Source organism: Aphis gossypii, unplaced genomic scaffold (assembly GCF_020184175.1).
Source record: "Aphis gossypii isolate Hap1 unplaced genomic scaffold, ASM2018417v2 Contig00688, whole genome shotgun sequence".
Lineage (NCBI taxonomy): Eukaryota > Metazoa > Arthropoda > Insecta > Hemiptera > Aphididae > Aphis > Aphis gossypii.
In genome coordinates this window covers 1-7,826 of record NW_026083230.1, presented here as the reverse complement: position 1 = coordinate 7,826, position 7,826 = coordinate 1, and positions in this window count along the sequence as shown.

Below are 7,826 nucleotides of genomic sequence, written 5' to 3'. Positions count from 1 at the left end.
CATTAGTTGTATGATATAAGAGTTGGCGTTGACCGTCATTTAGACATCCGATTAAGTCTTTAAACTGTTCATTGTCTATGAGGTGCACTACTATCTTACCACCATCTTTAGGTGAATCTACATCTGATGTATTAGTATTTTCAACATAATCTCCAACATCGTTTATTAGTACATCATCTGGTACCCAATCTTCATCGTCTACAAGCTGATTGTTGTTACAGCCTTGTTCTCCTTCTATTTGGATTTCATTATCGTCTAATTGGGTTTCTTCTACTTTATTAAACTGTTGGTACAACTTTTTTATTTAATCAATGTTTGTTTCATACACTTGTTTACAGTTAATATCTAACAAATCGGTTTTTTTCATTGCGCCATGGTAAAAATAACATAATATTTTCTCTGTAAAAGTCTTGTTCATTTTTATCCACATTAAACCTAACATACCGTATGATTTTTTTGATTTTACGTTTATGTATATTGTATAATGTATATACTTGTTTGGTTTTCCGATTAGAGTGGAGTCAATCGGATAAGTGGTATCAGGTTCATATTAGAGTCAGAATCACTGAAAAAGTTGACGCTATCTTTTTCAGTTGTTCTTTGACCGATAAATCAGTAGAAGACTTAGATTTTCGACAATGTCTCTCATTAGTTTTGATATTCCACGTTGGCTTTTTCCAATATACTCGATTACATATCTAACACAAGAATAAACGTCCAATATGAACTGTATATCCATGTTAGATTGCCATAACGGAAATAATTCTTCATTGAATCCAGAAACCATTCGTTGTTTTATTGTACGTTTTAGAAAAACTGTTGGCCGTCTGATAACAGTTCGAATAATGGATTTATATTCATTAACATATTTAATTGACAATTTTTGTAAAATGTCTTCTAATGATGGATCTGAAGATGAATCACTGTCCTTGAAGTCCCTGAGGTATTGCAGAAGTTTTTCATATTGTAATGTACGAATTTTTCTTGTGATCGGATTACTTATGTCTTCTGTTAGCGGAGTCAATATACAGGTTTCATTCATTGGCGGATATGGTATGTTGAAGCGACACTTTTTCATTTGTTTGTCTTTGTCAGTTCTGTAACAAGTGTGGGTATGGCTATGAGTATTTTTACGTAAATACTCATGGGCCGGACTGCCGTCGTCTACCATACACGTAATGTATTTGTTGATAAGTGTCACACATGCACCAAAAGTTTCTGGTTTGGCTGGGTGGAAAACAGGTGCATTGTCTAACCACAATAACATGTGTACATGTGGACTGCCCCTATGTTGATATTCGACACGATAAAAGAAATGTTTCACACTGTGTTCTTTGAAAATAACATTTTTGGACTTGATCAATTTAAAAAGTGCTCTAAACCTATGATCAAAATAAGTAGCACAAACAACTGGGTCTTGTCGAATTAAATCTGATTTTTGTGCATAAGTTAGGACAGTATCATCAGACAACGTTTTGGAGTAACGCTGTTTGTACAAAATCTTTAACAAATCAGTCCAAGTTGATTCACTAGGGCTAAATGTTAAGAATAATGTCGGTTGACCTTCTTGACGCACCATGGCAAAAACATTTTTTCTCATCGCTGCAAGATATGAAGGTGAATTTTGTACGTTGTGTAACATTCGGTATCCTTGATCGTTATCTATCATTTTGTTTAGAACAGCTGGATTTGCTACGTCATTCGCAGTTGTGTTTCCTTTTTGTTTTTTCGTAAAACAATTTGCACATTGCTTGCAATGAGTTTTTGAACTAATACTTTGCATTTAAAAAACAAGTTAGATGAGTCCGATGCAAACCTTCGGTCTACGTTCAGCAGTTCAGACCTTACTACTTTTGAGTAATTTTTTAAAGGTGATTTATTTGTACGTGGATGCCCACCAAATAAATCAGGAAAAGCTTTTTCCTCTGCATGGTCATCAATAAGAATAGATAACGGTTTCATGCCTTCGCCTGGTGCAAAAGAAACAAAATCACAGTTTTCAATCATCGTGTCCATTGATCCCGGATTGATTGGTTCAATATTTGTGTCTTCATCGTCTGTTTCTTCACTTTCGTAATCTGAGCTGTTTTCCAAACTTTTTGTTGTTTCTGACACATGCGCCAGCAAATCTTTGTCTATTTCAGCACCTTTATATAGAGGTTTTTTAATCAAATCATTCAATGCTGATACGACTAATGATGGTCCGACATTTTGATAAAGATAATGTTGTTTAAAGCACGATTTTCTTTTTAATTTTACCTTCATCATCTTAACTGCAGCTAAATTTTCGGCACGCCTTGGCAAAATAGATGTAGTCTTAGTCAGATCTATTGGAACATTGATAACGTTGCCTTTGATTTTGAGCTGTCCATCACTGCGAAGACATTTGAATATTTTCATAAACGGTAATCTAAGGGAAACCATTTGCTTTTCTATTTGATTTAATTGCATAACTGAAGACGGAACACTGTTTATTTCATAACCATTTCCTATGTACAACGGAGGAACTTTGGATTTTTTTATATGTGGAAGACAACTTGTACATATCGTCACAGTACTCTTGACATCACTTGTAATTGACATCCCCAATCGATTGAAGACACCAGAGTTGCATTTATTGACACTGGATGGGAATCGTAATCTATGACACGAATAACATTTTTCTGATAAACATTGAGACCTTTTCAAAATATATTCAGATATCAAAACATCTTCCTTCTGCCTGGTTTCGTTTAATTTTTGCCGTTCTTGTTTTTTATAAGATATTGAATTTGGTGTTTTCTTTTTAGTAGATACATTTGGACAAAGGCTACTATCTGATGGTAATCTTCGCTTTCTAATGTTTCGAACATTTTGAATTTGATATGTTTTTTTGAAAACTGGATTTTCCATTCGTTTCAACATGCTCTTACGACTGGCGATCTGGTTGGCTATTTTAATATCCGGATCTTGCAGTCGTTTCAACATGCTCTTACGACTGGCGATCTGGTTTGCTTTTTTAATATCCGGATCTTGCAATCGTTTCAACGTGCTCTTACGACTGGCGATCTGGTTGGCTTTTTTAAAATCTGGATTTTGCAGTCGCTTCGACCTGTTCTTACGACTGGCGATCTGATTAACTTTCTTTAAAACTGGGTCTTTCAATCGTTTTAAAGTACTTTTTAAATTTAACAATTTTCTTTGATTTGTAGCAACAATATCATCAGACGCACGGCTTAATTGTTTTCTCAATTTATCCTTTTCAAGTTCTTGCAAATGAAGAACAATGTTTTTGCGTGATATTTGTTTTGCTTCTTTTTTATATTTTGTGAACGTTTACTCGGACGTCCCATTTTATGAAAAAATATATATATATATATTAGACAAAAAAAATAAATAAAAATAAACTTACAGCTAAAAAAAAACCTTAATACTAAAAGTTTTTTTAACAAAAAAATAACAACAACAACTACTGCTAACCAAAAAAAAAAAATTACAAAATTAGCTGATAATTAGAGTATATAATATTATAAAAGAATTAATTTGAAAATTACCTTAACACAAGTCGCAATCACATAATATAAGCAGAATCGATAATGATCTAAAACAAAATTATGAATGTTACCAAAAAGAAATATATAATAAAAACATTTGAATGTTAGTAGCACCACTTATAGTAGTATAAGGCCACAACCTTGACATTTTTGACTACATGTTGGTATACAAATTTATACCAAATTCCTAATTTATTCATTCTCCTTTATTAAACAAAGTAGTTGTTTTTTAATAAATAATAAATATATCTAATATTTTAAAAATTAGGTAAAATTAAAATATTAAATAATATTTCCTACTCGTAGTATCTAATAAGTAAAATATGTAAAAAGAACATAGAAAAATAAACTTTAAAATTAATTATGGTTTGTTTACATTTCTTATGAATAAATCGTTATTTAAACAAATTGATGTTATTTTACAACCAGGAAAAGTAATTAGAATATTGATTTAGTTATTTTAGTTAATGAATAATAAATTCAATAATGTAATTTTGTAATTTTGTAATTTATTGTTATTTGATTATGATAAAAAATGTGTTAATATTTTTTTCAAACATGACTTAGTAAGACAAAAAAAAAAACTAAACTATTTTGTATTCTACACACGTTCTTATGTTTTTAATAAAAACTAGTATCATATTTTAGTATTATGAGTAATTGTTATAAATTCACTTAATTAATATAAGTTCATTACTATCAAATCTATTTTATCACTTCATTAAACGATATATAAATATTTTTAATTTAATTATTTTTATAGAAAACACATGGATATAAATACATATTATGATATAATATAAGTTGTTAGACAACTATCAATCCCTCTATTTCAGATTTGTGACTTAACCAAGATTACACTAACCTATTGATATACAAATTTAAACACATATATATGACAATAATATTATCCATTCAATTACCCAGCAAAATTGACTGATCTAAATGTTTAATATAAATAATTATTACAATAGTATTCAATAAACAAATGCTAAATATTTTATGGAAACAAAAAACGTTCAGAATCTAAAACTAAAGAGCTTTATTTATATTAAACTATTATAGGTAATTATTATTGTTCAACATCAAAATCATAATATACTAGTACTTTTTAATTGGTAATCGGTCAAAAACTCTATGGAAAAAAAGTCCGAACACATTTTTAGTGTCAAAATACAAATAATTCTATAAAATTTTCATTTATAATTATCGAGATAATTATATAATTTATTATTCATTTTAATCAATTTTAATAGATAACTAGATACATGTATTTATCTAGAATCTAGATCTATATAATGTTTGTTCTTTTATATAATTATCGTGGTAATATTGATTATTCCTTGTACATAATATAACTTTATGGTAGATAACATGTAGACATTCAGCCACATAATATCATAGCGATAAATATATCTTAGATCATATACGATCTAAGAGATATTTAATCTAATATAATATATAGGTAATTAACTGTAGTAGATTTCCGTTATATTTTTTTTTAGTTATACGAAATAATAAGAATAAGAAAATAGAAAAAAAAAATGATATAGTGCGGCCAGCGAAACTAGAAGCTTGACGGTCACGCTATCGGTGGACGTTTTCGTAAAAACCAGGAGTTCTAAATATTTTAGTTGCTTGTAGAACTGCGCGATCTTTTTTTCGAAATGAAGCATTCTTCGTACCCCTAGTAAAAAACGGCCACCGGGAGCGTGGCCGTCAAGCTTCTAGTATCGCTGGCCGGACTATAATATAATACGTACCCATATGTACACACATTTTTAAATTTTAAAAATAAATATTAGTTATAAAGAATATTTTGTATTTTCCGACTTTTTGTTAGAAACTAAATAATGTGCTTAGACTTTTTGTCAAACTTTTTTTAAAACGGACTTTTCTTCAGCGATTAATTTTAATTAATTGCTGTATTCATAAAATGTACAATGTACATACACGCTACACAACTTGATAAAGGAAAAAACTTATTCTCGTACATGAGGAAATTCTTGACATAGGTACTATCATAATATATTATATATACACGAATCGATGATTGCAAAAGCGTCATATGAGACAATTATTTAAAACTTTTGGATAATTGATAAAAACTGTATAATATAAATATTTTTGAAAAATAAATTAATTTAAGAAAAAGTATTTATTAAAATATATCATACACCTACTAATAATACTACAACTATAAAGACGGTTTTTTTCACTCAAAAACACATGATATGACTATAATAGTATATACGTTTTTACTAACATCTCAATTTCAAAAAATATATGACTCGTGACGTTTTTAAAAACATTGATTCACAAATTGTTTTACTGAGCATAATATTCAGTTTAGCATTTGAAAATTATTGAAGTATAAACTTATGATAATTTGTGAATAACTATAATTATAAATTATAAATAATTTATCACATGAGTAGATTTATGATGAAAAAAATAATTAAAAAAAAAAAAAAATATGGAGACCAAATTATAATTATAATTTGAGTTTTGTGTAGTATTATCAAGCTTTAAATACCACGCAAAGTGATATTTACAATTAAGCAAGCTCCACTACTATGGGCTATAATACTATTAAAACAGAAGAAGGTGGCCCGGACAATATACAAATAATAATATTAAATAAATTTCATTCAAAATCAAAGTATGGATCTAAAACATGATATATCTTTCGGATCACCTCCCGTAAACATACCATTGCACCTATATAGTGTATGTGCCTACTGGGTATTAAAATTATAAACTTAAGTAGTTACTCACCAGAAAAACAATGTATTTATAAGATACCTAAATAAATGTGTATGAAAACAAGTCCTTTTCACATCGATTGCTAAAAACACACTAAATCAGATAATATATAATCGACGAGTTGGTGCCAATAACTATAGGTAGAAAGGAAGGTATAGAAAAAAATGTATTTTGATATTTTGTTGCGCGTGTTAGCAATTATTAAGATAACGATTACAATTTCGAAAGTCCAAAAGAAATATATTTTGATATTTCGTCGCGCGTGTCGCCAATCACTTAATATGACAGTTGAAATTTCAAAAGGCCAAAACATTAGATATAACAATGAAAAGTATCTATGACTTAGACCCACATCGAACAGCATCGGTAGAAAACGGGTAAAATTATACAGCGAGTACAGGTAATAAATTACGATAATGATAATTAAAAAAAAAAATAAATAAATAAATAATTGACAAAGATACTTCAGACATAGGTATATCAGTAGAGATAAACTTCCGATTTTGGCACACACGTTAAATTACGAAAATAATTAGACCATTCGACGGTGTATTTTCACAAGTGACACCACACTGACTACACGGCATTTTTAACACCAAAATTAAAGTAAGTACAATATTGACGTAACTTTATATTAATATTTTTATTTTTTAACTGGATAAGTAATGTTAACACACAAACAATTAGAATTTTTTTAAATGCATAATATAATTTGCGATGTGTAAAAAATGTTTCATAAGATTAATTGCTGTCGTTAGTAATTCTTGAACAATTTTACATCGGAGTGACGTTTTATGAACCAGTTCAGGATTACAATTATATTATAAATTATAGTACCTATTATATTGAAGTCATAAAAGAAAAAAATAGTAGAGTAGGATTTATTAAAAATAATATTTATATTTCATTATAATTTAAATTCCTAAATAAAATTGGAAAATACAAAATATGCTTTTAATAATTTCTGCAACTAAATGTGTTTGAAACTCGTCATATGCATATACCATATTATATTTAAATCAGAGGTTCCCCTTCCCACCAACCTATAGTCCGCAGACCATACCTACCTACAAAATTTAAACAAATATTTTAATTTTATATTAATTATATTAATTTAATATCTTTATTAGTAAAGGAAATACAAGCCCAAAAATCACATCAACTTATTTTTATAATTTTAATTTACTTTTGATAAAAATAATAATACAATATACATTTTTTTAATAATAGTAATTTGTGTTAAATTGTTGATAAATGTAAAACTTTTATTTAAACTTGAACAATAACAAACATTACAATGAACCGACAAATTGTTTCAGAGTTAATTGACATAGTTTTATTTCTTGCTCGTCATAATTTAGCATTTCGGGGTCATCAAGAAAAATGGACTACTAATTCATCAATGGGAAATTTTAAAGATTTAATTGTACTTATGGCCAAAAATTCAACTTTACTTTCAGATCATATTTCCAAAGTACAAACTCAAGGTCGCCACGTGACATCATTCATTTCTTGGCAGCGCCAGAA